Here is a 13245-nt window from a genome sequence, read left to right as displayed (position 1 = left end):
CAGAGCTGCTCTGAGTGTGTCAGAGCTGTATAAAGAGCTACTATAGCCATTCTGGGAATAAGTGCTTCACACTCATTTTCACAGGCCAGAGACTCCCGAGTCTCTCTCCCTGCTCTTGCTGCAGATATAACATGTAGACAGGCAGGCCATCTGTATTCTTCAGGCAGACACCAGAGACCATATTTTATATGTGGCCACCCAGCCTTATATAACCGTCTGTCAGTAGTGTTCTTGTACGACATCTTGATATAGTCACCCAAAGAGCAAAGAGGCTTGGATCTCTGGAAGGCATAGCATAGAAGTAATCACATATACTTGCATGTACATAAGTAGGTCTCAACAGGGTATTACAACAAACAAAAATACAAAAAAACGGATTTGGGAACAAATTTCCCAAATCCAGCTCAAGTATTAACTAGACTGTAATTCTAACAACGCTTTGACTGCATGTAAAATGTTGGGCATGAGAAATACTTGGATAGAGGACTTATCTTGGAGTATTCTGCCTTTCCTTAGTCACCAAATCACTTTTACAAGCCCAGCCCCCCCCCCCCCCCCCCCCCCCTTTCTCAAGCTAAATGTAGCGGTTGTATTCTGAGCATTAAAATTGATCAAAGACTAATCTCTGCTAGTACGATGATTAAAATTACCATCTGTCTCCTTGTTAAGGGCGTAAAGTAAGCAGGGACCGGATCCCAGATTGCAAGATGCAGAGACAAAAAGACAGAAAGTCAAAAAAAGAAAAGTGCAATAAACAGAGGAGAGGGTGAAAGGAAAGACCAAGAGAAACAAAGACATGACTCAAAAACAGACAGAGGAATAATAAATGAACATAAATCAAAGAAACGAGCTTTCCTAACTTGGTCACTATGACCAATGCCAAACCAAGACTCTGAATTCCTCTGTGGCAGCTTCTCCCTCAGTAACTTATTCTTTAGGCCGCACACATAGATGATAAAGCTCAGGGAGAAATGCTGTAGCTTCACCACTTTAAATGTGATCATAGTCTGCAGGTTTAGAGCAGTAAAATGAAGTTTCAACAAGTAGGCCAGCTCGCTGCGTTCAATAGATAAATCTCACTGAACTCTTTTTAATGATTAGTGTGCTATTGCAGAATATATGATGAAACTAAAGCCCACAATGGAGTCACCATAAACACAGCAGTGGGCAAACAGAGTATTTCTCTCTATCACCAGATTCTGTCATTTCTTAGTTGGGGGATATGGGGAGGCAAAACACTGGATCGAGTGCTTAGCAGCCACCCTTTTTAGCCAAACAAAACAGCCCTGCTGGTGCTGCTTCCCATAAACTACATCAGCAGTAGAGAAAACATATAATCATACTCCAGCAAAAAACTGCAATAACAGGAAAGAGAAAAACGATAAAAATCGACTATTTGCTACCCTCGAGAAAATGTAACCAAGGGGGGGAAAAAGCCCCATTCAGCATTTCATCAGTAACATAAATAGGAGCAGCTGGGGCAGAATAACATGCTGAAGTGGGCTAATTAGGACACTTGGTGGTTGGTTCACTGCTGTTTCAGTCTGCCTAGGACCCACTAAGAAAGAGCGTGTTTTCCCATTAGTCTGGAGTATTACACTTCAACACACACCTACATCATCTACAAGGATGTAGATGCAGATCCGGTGAGATCACCAAAGCATGGTTAGTCAGCTGATCCCAGGTCTTCAGTTTTCCTTAACTAGCCCAGTGCAAATGTTCTCAGTGGGTTTGTTTTTTTTATACCTCTCTCTGGCAAATGGTGCCCTTCACTCCTACGAAAACAGCCTCGTCTTCCGGTTCCGTCACTCCCTTCCAGCTTCCTCTTCTCTTCCTGTCTGACTCAGTATCACAAGCAAAAATCCCAGACCTCCCTGTTTCTTCCTTTGTTTTATAAAAGAGGCTGGGAATGCTGCATTTCACTGGTACTGGGAACCCTTTGAGAATTAAGCGTGACCCCGTGACCTTGATGAGTCACGATCAAGGTGCTGACACACAGAAGCAATACGCCAGTTTTTCAATTAAGAAGCTCTGATTCTGTGTTTATAGAGGTTGATCACATGCATCCAAGACACAAATCTCAACAAGATGAAGTCTTAGTAACAGCATCAAGTGCAGAGCAAACTCATAAATGGCATCTCACTGTTGGTTATGTTCAGTATAGCTGCATTTACATTCTGCAACCACTTTCTCTTCCTGGTAAACACCCTTTATTGTCAAACATTACAAGCAGACGCATTATGTTTGAAGCACATTTTTTAGCTTGTGTTTTAAAGGCTTTGCACTAAACTAACGTAACAATGTCTCCTGCAGCGAAATCATTCTGGCTAGTCTTCAGCCTGCAGTTTCATTCTGCTTCCTTTGCTTTCCCTTTTCTGACTGGTTGTTTCAAGTAATAGTATGCAAACACAGGTGGAGTTGTTTACATTGACACAGAGCTACTGTACATATTCTGCACCACAGGGAGCCAAGCAAGCAGAGACACCCCATTTTAGCTTTTTTTAGACTACTAATGCTTTGTTGAACACAACCCACAAACACTGTGCCTCGACAAAATAAACAAAGCAAAGGTGTCCTTTATCGGGCAAGTCCATGTCTGTGCACACTGCAGCGAAATAAGCGTGTCTGTGCGCCCTGAAATGATGGAAAGTATACGTATGCACATTCTCACTCTATTCAACAGTAACATAATGCCCGTTCCTGTTTTCCATTTTCTAATTTTCATTTTGGTTTGATGATGCAAAGCAGAATGCAGGCCATGGTCCCAAAACACAGGTGAATGCAAAAATGCGCTACGATTTCCCAGCCATATGCCAGTACCCTCTGGCATGCCTCCACCCACCTTTGCAGCTTCTCCCTTTCACAGGAAAGGAAGGTGAAGAGAAGAGGCAGACAGATGAGTGGAGAGTGGACACAGAGGATATGATACTGCATAATGTAAATCCCCAGAACAAATAAAACATGGCGACATTTCAGTGTGTAGCTAAAAAATAAATTACTCTACTTCTGTTTTAAAAAAAAAAATGCTGAATAAGGACACTCTTTTGGGGACTTTAAGTCATGCAAAAGCAAATTATTTTTCATTCAACAGTATGTGCACAAAAATATGCCTGAAACATTGTGCATACTTTGTAAATAAATGCAAATCCACCTCACCTATTCACCCCTGTCAGGTTGAACATGTTTTCTGAGAAATGTGGGGGAGGACTTGCGGCAGCAAAGGCAACGAGGCTTGTGTAAAGTACTTAACAGTAAACATTGTACTTACACGCTCAGAGATGCCTTCTGCAGTGAGAAAAATATTTCTAATTCCCAGCTTTACTCTAGCTCTTACTGCAAGATGAATGAGGAAATAAAGATGCGTCTAGTAAAACTGGGCCTGTAGTGGCAATAACGTGTCAAATATCCTTTGAATGCACCTTCTGTGTGGATGATGTATTAACTTCTATAGCATAATTCCCTAACTGGAGCAGATTAAGACAAGAAAGGATGCTCATTCATCGCTTTCATGTACAAACCTGCCCAGTCAATCCTCAGTTTTCTCACTCTCTCTACTTACTCACCTCCCTTCTTTCACGTCTGCCTCCCTTAGGCAGGAAGATGTTTCAGAGCAGTCATGTTTAATCAACATCTTCATGGACAACACAGGGATTTCAAACGGTCCGCGGCAAAAGGTTTGGTTGTCACAATCTGAATAATTGTCTCATATCTTGTTTCATTCTCCTTAAACATTACATTCTTGCCCTGCACAAAAAAAAAAAAAAGTAATGTATGCAAAATTACTGTTTTTGAAACATATGCACAGGCTTATTTTGTTCTTACCACAATAAATATGCCAGTAACTTTTTCTATCCCAGCAGGCTTGGGCAATCTGCATACAGCTGAGCCCGTTTCACTCCAAGTGAAGCAGAGAAAGTGGTGATGATGTTGTAGGAGACAAGCCTGCACCACTAAGGCAAGAAAGCCATGACAAACTCTGATGGAAACAATAGTGTCCGAGGAGGAAGCCAGAAAAGGCGCGCCTCTCCAAGTGTTTCCACCAGAGTGATGAAAATCTTGTTGAAAGTGAAATAAGTTTCAGAATATCCCCTGACACATTCACTGTGGCTCAAAACACAGAAAACTATTTGGATGTCAAAATTAATATATATTTATATATATTTAAAAAAAAAAAAACTATGAGGCTAAAAACAGTTCATCTACAAGGCTACAAGAAAAACAGGTGGAGGAAAAGGAATACGCAATCTGTCAGCTCGAAATGAAAAACTCTTGAGCTGAGAGACTTAACTTAAAAAAAAAAAAATCCAGATACTTCAGCATCAGTGGAAATGTGCCAAGAATTTAGACTCAGTGATCGTATTAGAAAAGACAGAAGTCATTTTTAATTAAAGATGAGATAGTTTAAGCTATGATGAGACATAGAACACTGAAATATTTTTAAATAAAGGTTAAAGCTAAACCTTTCCATGAAGTATTTTGTTTTCTTTACATGCTATGTAAGGCCATTTTGTGGCCTGTGTTGTTTTGGAAAACTGTAAATGTCCAAAAGGCAACAACAACAGCAATAGTAGTAGTAGTGGTAATTATAAACTGCTAGTAAATGAGGCCAAACGCCCACAACTTGTGTTGCAAGAAAATGTGATGAATTTTGATTATGTGTTTAGCATGGCATGGCATCACATGATAATAATGTTCTTTGTAGGTAACAAGAAGACATTGCTGTCATCTTTCATATATCATTGGTTATGACAGAGGAAGAAAAACATGCCTGTCTGGGTGAGCTCCTGCTGAGTACATGCAGTGTTCCTCTTTGATAGCAAAGGGCACTAGGAAGTAAGGGTGGTGGAGCAACAACATCCAACATTCCCATTATAGATTCACCGTGTTAATATAAACACTGTACAGTGTGATTCACAGTGATAACTTTTGCTGATTCATTTTGACATGACACATTCCCCTAAAACTCACTGCTAAAACAAAAAGGAAGAGGTTTTTGCTTCCTCAGTATCCCACACATTTCAAAAAGCCCTATGCTTATGGTGTGCTGAGCTGTAATCTAAAAGGTTGGGCAGAGGTGAAAAATCAACAACAAAAGCAATTACATTCATAAAGTGTTATTAATGGTTTGGGTCACAGCAAGTTGGGAAAGTAACGACATGTCCTCACAGACTTTGTGTGGGCTTCATGACAAGCTTCCTCCCTTTTTTAAGTACCTTTCATCCCTTTTCTCCTGCTGGTTTCAGTGTGTGGATCAGAGTCACGGATTCATGCATAAACATAAATGTTATCCCAGAGGAGTATTCATTTCCTCTGGCGTGGACACTATAAATCACCTTGGGCCAAAGTAAAGAGTCTGCAGTCTACAGACTGGCGGCACAAACTGTAGTCCAGACTCTGTTTTTTTTCATCATGCATCCAGGATCTTTCTTCCTGTACCTTCAGAAACTGATCAGGCATTCAAGTAAGAAAGAAAAGAAAAAAAGTTTTATATTACATGTGCAGTTCTGCAAGTAGAAGCCAACTCATTAATTGTTTTCCCTTTTTGCCTCTATCAAAATTGCAAGGAAATAAGAAGCCACAGTGGGGCAGATTCTGTGTTTTGAAGTTGTGGGAGTTTCAAGGTCTTTCATCATCAATTTAGCACAATTTACTTTGGTCGACGACAGTGGAAAAAGCTAATCAGGAAGATGTGTGTGCACGCAACAGAAGGAACAAGATAGCAGAGGAAGGGGGAGGACTTTTCCAGACAGTTTCTGTTTGTGATCTAACTCGGGAACAACTTTAGAAGGCCTTATTTCCCCCTTTTTTCATCTGTTTTCTTTCTATTGAAGGATGAGGATGACTCAAAGATCCTGCCTCATACTGAGAGAAGATACCAACCCAGATAAGGCCACAGCTGAGTGCAAAATAGTAACAAGACAGCACAAGTGCAAGCACCAACATGTCACTGAGTGTTGGAGCCCAATGAGGGAATTTTAGCTTTTGTTCGATGCTAACATTTTTTCAGTCAATACACTAACTACAGAGAAAATTAAGTGCACGTAAATTCACAGATTTTCTTCATTTTTCAATTCCAGAGCAAATACTTACATTGTTTGACAGTTGTAAGGGGTAATGGCCATAACAGCCCCTTTGAGACGAAAGTGGTTCTAGTTGTAATTGGCCTCAGTTTATATGGGAGGGACAAAGCTGCTGTTGGCCGGACTCCCCTATAGCACATGAGCAGACTAGACAAGTAATGTCTGCACCCCTTTTCCTGTAGTAACCATGGTAACAGTGGCAGGCAGGGGCATCCTCATCACCAGGGGGCAGTGTGGGCAGCGCAGCATGTTGTTGCCCTTACTGCCTACCCTGGTATATCGTCTTGAACATGCACACAGACCCACACACACACACAAACAACACACAAAGTGCCACACAGTCAAACTAAAATAAATTAAAATGGACACAAACACATGGAGCTGTGAACATATGACACACACACACACACACAGTCATCTGCTCCTGACAGCTGCCCCTTGGCGTCTAACAGAAGCCCCCTCCCACCCTGCCTCTCTCTCCTGCTCCCTTTTGTTGCTCACTTATTGTTGAGTTTCCACCAAACAAAAACGCACATCCTCCCGTGACACCAGCTAATTGATTATTGATGGTGCCAGGCTAAACTGACTTACATTCAAATACATGTGAAAGGAGAAAATGGTAGAGACAATGCATTCAGTGCCTTTCATGAAAATGAAGTCAGTCAAGGTATTTGGATGTAAAGCTTGAGGTCTTTCTTGTCTCTTGTTTTGTAGCTGCTGTAGCTTGATAGGCAACCTTGGAAGCAGTTTGAGGACTAAAGCGAACGAGGAGGAAGAATATAGTTAGTGATCTGGAAAACGGTGGTTGGAGAAATAAAAAAAAAATCATAAGAGCCTCGATGGCTTGCTGGGGTGACAGTCTGACTTCCAGCCGGTGAGAAGATCAGTGACAAACAAACAGCCTGACTTGTTATTCTGCGGGTACCTATGCCATGATTCCTGCCCTTATCACTGGCATCGCGTAATTTTGTTACACGTGGTAAATATAGGATGGTTTGTGACAGCAGAGATCAGATAAAGTGAGAGTGCCTGGGCAGGGGAATGTGGAAATGGGCCTGAATGCCTAAACAGGCTGTTGTGTGAAGGAGAGAGACTGATGATTGTGGCAGGCAGATTGAGGCACTAAAGAATGGCAGAAGCAAGGGATCCTGTCCCATGGAAATGTGTCATGAAGTCAGTTCTATTAACATCTTAATAAAGGCTTCCCAGGCCCTGGAGAGCATTCGTGAGCAGACTGCCTTCTCCTCTCACATAGGGGCCCAAAGCTGCTGCTGCTGCAGCATGTCAAGGAGAGAACAGTTAAGTTCTGCCAGTATTGCATTGTAAGAGTGTTAGGCTTCCCAAAGGAGCAGCCTAAATGCCTACCCACAAACATGCTCCACTAAATTCCTTTATTCCCCTTTCCCTCTACTTTCATTTACTGTCCATTTCTCCATCTGTTGGGTTTAGTGGCCCTACAAAAGGCTTTGTTTCAGCAAGCTGGCAAGCTTTGGGACAGCAGAGTGTGCATTGGGGTTCACTGCTAAACTTGCCACCATCAATAGGGAGAGCAGGATCTGGACTGGCCACGGCTGCACGGCAGAGGGATGACTGTTAACCATTCCCTCTTGGTCCTCTGATGAGACCGGCTGGAGCCTGTCTGGAAGCTGGAGACACACACACAGCCTATATCTTGTTGGGGGGGAAAAAAAGGAAAAAAAAAAAGCAAACAGCTTGACAGATATGGGGAAACAAACTCTCTCAACAGGCTTATCACAGAGTTACAGAGAATAAAAATCCCAGCACGGTAACTGCTACAGCAGAAAAGGTGGCTTTTTTCTTTCAAGTACTCACTGTATATGATGAAAAATGAAATGCAAAGTGGCATTGATTTTTGCACTCTGTGCTATGTGTTGTTCATACTGAGCAAGCTGCTACTTAACAATGTAGTGGCCTGTAGTCATCAATTTAAAATGGTTTCAACGATTCAATAAGTCACTGAAGGCAACAAGCACAACTACTCAAGATGATGAAAACGGCTACAGCAGCATGACTAGACCATTAAATGTAGCCCTGTGGTGTTTTCAAACATCTGCCATTGTGTGGAAATTATCAAAGAGTAATTCTGTCCTGTATCAGGGGAACTTCTTTAAATGAGGATATAAAAACATAGAAAGCAGAACAACGGATTGAGTATTGGATAACAGGTTTTGTTTTTAAATGGGTACAGAGTGTTAAATAGCTCTTCCTCCACTAAGAAATTGAAAAAACACTTCATAATGATGCCTCACCAATATCTGAGTATCAAAAGTTTCTTGTGGTGTAATCTTACACCACAAGCAGAGCTCCAAACTTTCACTCCTAATTTAACATATGAGCCGTTGTACAAACGTTTGATAGGATAATCATCACCTAAAGAAACTCTCTCTACTTGGAATCTGATGCAAGACTCGTCAGAGATCAGTTTTAAAAAAAATTTTTTTACAATCAGTATCCAGAGGGGAGAGAGCAAGCACAGAAGATATAAACTGAGCAGAGTAGTGGTTGTGATCTTCTGCTTTTCACTGAAGCCAACCAAACTCATCACAGACTAAATGTTCTCCCTGGCTCCACTTGATCATTATCACCAAAGATCCAGATCTCTCTTGTGTCAATTCTGTTTCTCTCGCTCACACACAGAGACACACACACACTCAACATAAATACAGATTCCAGACACAAGCATGTGCATAGCAAGGCTGAGTGAGCGGAGCGTGTGTGGGTCAAGTAGATTGAGATCTCTGTTGTGACAGCTGGACAGTTGAGAGGTTCAGATAAACAGCCCACAGTGAGGGAAGACAGGAGGCCAATTGCATTAAAACAAACACTCAGTATTTGTACACTCTATCAGATAGGAAAGAGAGGACCTATATCTATAAGAGAATGAGTCGGTGAACCCACAAAAGCACCGTTATCAGCATGTGTTCAAGTGTTTATGCATGTGTGAAACCAAAAGACAGTTGGGATAGTGGGGGTTGTTGTAAGCTTGGGGTGGGGGGTGTTCGGAATACACAGCCGCTGAGCACATTTGCAGTATTCACTCATTAAGAAATAGGTCAAGGATTCTGCCTGCATGCGTAGCGACTTGTCAAAATCTCTCAAGCTAAATTGTGGCGAGTCTGGCTGCCTTAAGGGGGGAATCCAAAGAGGAGCAAGCGGCATGCTGCGTGAATGCTGGTGGTGAGAAAAGCAGCAACAACTCATTCAGCAGAAAATTGCGCTTTTAAAAAACTGCTCTGAGTATCAACACGGCTGCTAAATAACCCAAGTAAAAGGACTCGACCGGAGAGGGGCTGTGTGTTCACATTATAGCCAAATAATTAACTCAGCTCCTTGTTTAGACTCTTTGCTCTTCATCAACAGAGGACGCTCTTGAGCCAGCAAGAGTTTGTCGCAGATACTGATGGATGCTGATGGTGGCAGCGGTAGCTGTAGCGACAGGCAGCCTTGTCCAGGAGACTGTGATGCCTTAGACTCTCTTCAAACAAGGCAGAGCACATTAGAGGACCAGCTTCTCTTAAGAAACTGATATATGTCATTCGTTTAAACAAAGCAAATGAAATTCCAAAAGATGTTTGGCATGAAGACAATATCCAGAGTAATTCAAACAAAAATGCATCTATACTGTACGCTGCTCAGACTACACATTCCCTGGGGAAATCTAGAAGTAAAGTACAGACCTATGCAAATCATTCCAGAATGCACTGCTGATGACACAGCGTCACTAAATATCTAATCAAAATAGCCCCTTATAAAGAGGTGAAGTGGGGAAGCAGCGGCAGAGGAGCATCAACAAAGCTTGATCTAACTTTGTCCAGTCAAAGCAATTTCTCTCCAGCTTGGTGAAGTTAACCTTATTGATTGGATGGATGTGTGATGTTTTGGTTCTCAAAAGGCGTTCTTGAACGGCACGAGTTCAAAGACTTCACTTGAAAGCAATTCATTGAGCAGAATTCTTAACATTTCTGCTTATATCCTCCGTTATTTGAAAGGGGAACAAATGAACTGCAATTCTATGCTCTCAGAAATATTTCACATGATGAACAGCAGTAGTGTTTTTAACTAACAGTAATACAGACATGGGTTACAGAAGATTCATAAATGATAAAAAAAAATAAAGTTGAACAAAAATAGAAAATAGCATAGTCATATAGCAGCTGCTGGCTGGTCAATCGGATAATGAAAGCACCACAATATTACAGAATGTCTCCTTTTTCTTCATTAGATTGGAGTTAATTGGGTGAATATAATCAGAATGTGATAATCAAACCAATGCTGAGTGCTGGTTTGTTCTTCCAAAGGCAGCAATTTCCACCCTGGTGGTTGCTTTGGGGTCAAGCTACTGTTTCATTTTGAGATGGATATTAAAATAATTATCTGAATGGGTCACGCTTCAGATGCAAAAAAAACCCCTGATTGCACCAAGAAGGAAGGGGTTTTGATTGCACAAGCCGAGGGATTAATATGCTACCCATCAGCCGTAGCAGATGTAAGTCATTTTCATGCAAATGTAAGGCAATTTTCTACTTAAGACAACATTTATTTTCTTTAGAGTCATTGTCATGGGTGCTTGCTGGCGAACTGGCAGTCAGACAGAGAAGGAAGATTTGTAGGTGCATCTGCTGATCTGGACAGACGAGGTTTGAAGTCAACCTGGAATACTAAATTGTTGCCAGCTGGCACTATTACATTACGTTGTTGTTGTTTTCAGTGTTATAGTTTAGGTTTTTGATTTTGCCACTTGAGAAGGAGGCGACAAAAGTGGCAAAATTTGCATAATGCCACGTTGTGAGACCAAGTCATTTTGAAGTGAGATATTTAACAATCTCCAAGTCATTCTGACTTTAAATTCATAGATCACTTGTTGCAGAAAGGCAAGGATCCAGATCTGTAACCTGTTACCTGCCAGTATATCAAAAGTAATAACTATGTGTAGTCAAAAGCAAATTCTGATTTTTTGTTAACACACAAAGGCTATTTCCTGAGGATACTGTGTGGAAGACCATGCATGTGTAATTGTGAGACGCCAACAAGGTCAACAAATCAAAATTATTAGAAAGCCAAGCTCTGTGATGACTGCAAGCAACGCATTATAAGCACTCTAAAAATAACTCCTCCGGTCAAGTAAGTTCATTATATACTTACACAATCGGAAGAAACTAACAAGCAAGAATGATGCTAACCTTATGATGTATCACCTCAGTAAAACCTACTGTAATCCAGTAATTCTTATGTACTGTGAGGCAAGCAAATTCTAATGAATTGGGGAAAGAAGGAGAGTAAATGGCATTAATGTAAAAGATTACAGACCAACGACTGTGCGTAAAGCCTTTTGTTGATCTAACTGCAGTGCTTTTAAATGCATAAACCCCGCACGGTATTTACAATGCCACCTTGTCATTCTAGTGGGAGCAGTGGCAACGATACAATGTACCCCAGCACTGCACACAGCCTGCAGCCTGAGATGAAAAATGCCTCTCCACAGTTGACTCTCCGCAGTGTCGGATATTAGCTCTTTGAGGAACAGAGTGGCTGACAGTCATAGGGGATTTACGCAAATATTTGTGCCCGGTAAGGCTGATTTAGCCTTAACGAGCGTGCTGATCATCACTCACCTCTTCATTTAAAGTGAATCTCCCGGTTATCCCTATCCTGTTCCCTCCAATGCTGCTGCTGTCTTCTGGGCTTTAACTGATGCGCTGGACTCGCTTCAGTTCCAAAGCGGGTAAGAAATGTTTCCAAATGCTCGAGCAGGTCAAACTGTCCCTTTCAGGATAATTTTAATAGTCAGTAGCCTACTTCTTCCAATTTATAAATACAGCCTGTACGCATACGGAACCTGTGAAGGGACGGCGTCATTCATTGAAGTTGAAACCTTCGTCGTCGCCGGTAATTCCGAATTCAGCGCGTAAACTTCGTGGCAGAGCCTTCACCATCTGAACTGACCTGTTACTTTACCAGACCATGTCACAGAAACGGCACATTCCTTCAGTTTGGCATTCACCGTCCTCCGAGCTGCTCTGTAGGACATGAAGGTTATGTACAAGCCGTTGCCAGAGTTGCCATCATCTGGCGTTGTGATTTCGCAGCATCGGTTCAGACCCGCAGCGTGGCTTTCTCACAGGGCTCTGCCGGACTCATAGAAATCGGCTCCATCAATGTACAGTAGTCTGTGTATGCTGCCTGTAGCTGGCACACTGCGCTTTTAGACCCAGCCCCCTCACACTCCTCACGCTCATTATGGTGTTAACTGTTTCCGCCCAAACATTAATCATATATAAAAGAAATAAACATTTACGTCGGCTACCATTTAATAATTCACCAGTTTTAGTACAAAACGTGGAGTTATAAAAAGTAAAAGATTTTAAACGTTAATATTTAAGCACACACACATACAAACACAAACACGGCGGGTTAGAGAAATGTGCAGAGCACCATCTACCCACTTGCCAAATTACATTTTACCAAAAATAACAAGAATAAAAACAATATGCTTCAGTAAATATACACTAAAGTTCTGTAGCGTATTAAGCATGATTAAGAGTTTGGAAAATTCTTTTAACAAATGTCTAGTTGTAGTTTTCTTTTTTAGGAATCGCCTATATAACTATAAGATATTCGTATCACAATTGTGAAAAAGAAAAAAATCTTACCTATGACAGCATTTTGTCCTTGCAGAGCACACTGAAGCCGGTGTCGGTGGCATGTGCTCGTCCAGCTCTGTTTCTGTTAGAGTACTGCCATCTATGGATTAAACTGTGAACACACTTCTCGCTCCATCTCTCTCGCGCTCTCTCTCTCTCTCTCTCGCTCTCGCTATCTCTTATATTTTTGGCATTTTACATTTATGACATTTTACAAAAAGAATCATTATTTCATTTTGGGTTTATTTTCTCTTCATCTGTGTATTTATTGCCCCACTCAACAGCTGATCTGAGCAGTTCTGGAGTGTTCCAAGTTTGGAAATGATACTCACAAAAAACAAAGCGTTTTCTAATCCTTAAATCTTTTCCTAAAATGCTTAATATTAGTGACAAATCGCCTTGAAGTTATGGTATGTTGCCAGATGCCCATGCTTTGTCTCCTCTTTCTACTGCAGTGTCTGTTTTGATTAGTTTGGTTGTGTGCGTGTGTGTGTGTGGTTTTT

At 41.4% G+C, this 13245-nt stretch overlaps 1 protein-coding gene across 2 annotated transcripts in view; it reads right to left on the bottom strand.

The window, feature by feature from the left end:
• The window catches only part of plxna2 (plexin A2), a 164624-nt gene extending 151786 nt beyond the window's left edge, over positions 1-12838 (bottom strand). The window contains exon 1 of one of the 2 annotated variants that reach the window (XM_087834367.1): positions 12752-12838. The gene's annotated coding sequence lies outside the window, so the exon portion shown is untranslated. Of the gene's footprint in view, positions 1-11713; positions 12254-12751 lie in introns of those variants that run through there. The other variant, XM_087834366.1, reaches the window with a different exon arrangement.
• Positions 12839-13245: the final 407 nt, after the last annotated feature.

Source organism: Neolamprologus brichardi, chromosome 20 (genome assembly GCF_056152115.1).
Source record: "Neolamprologus brichardi isolate AB-2024 chromosome 20, ASM5615211v1, whole genome shotgun sequence".
Classification (NCBI taxonomy): domain Eukaryota; kingdom Metazoa; phylum Chordata; class Actinopteri; order Cichliformes; family Cichlidae; genus Neolamprologus; species Neolamprologus brichardi.
Note: the sequence above shows the minus strand (reverse complement) of the source record. Positions and strands in the feature narration are given on the sequence as shown.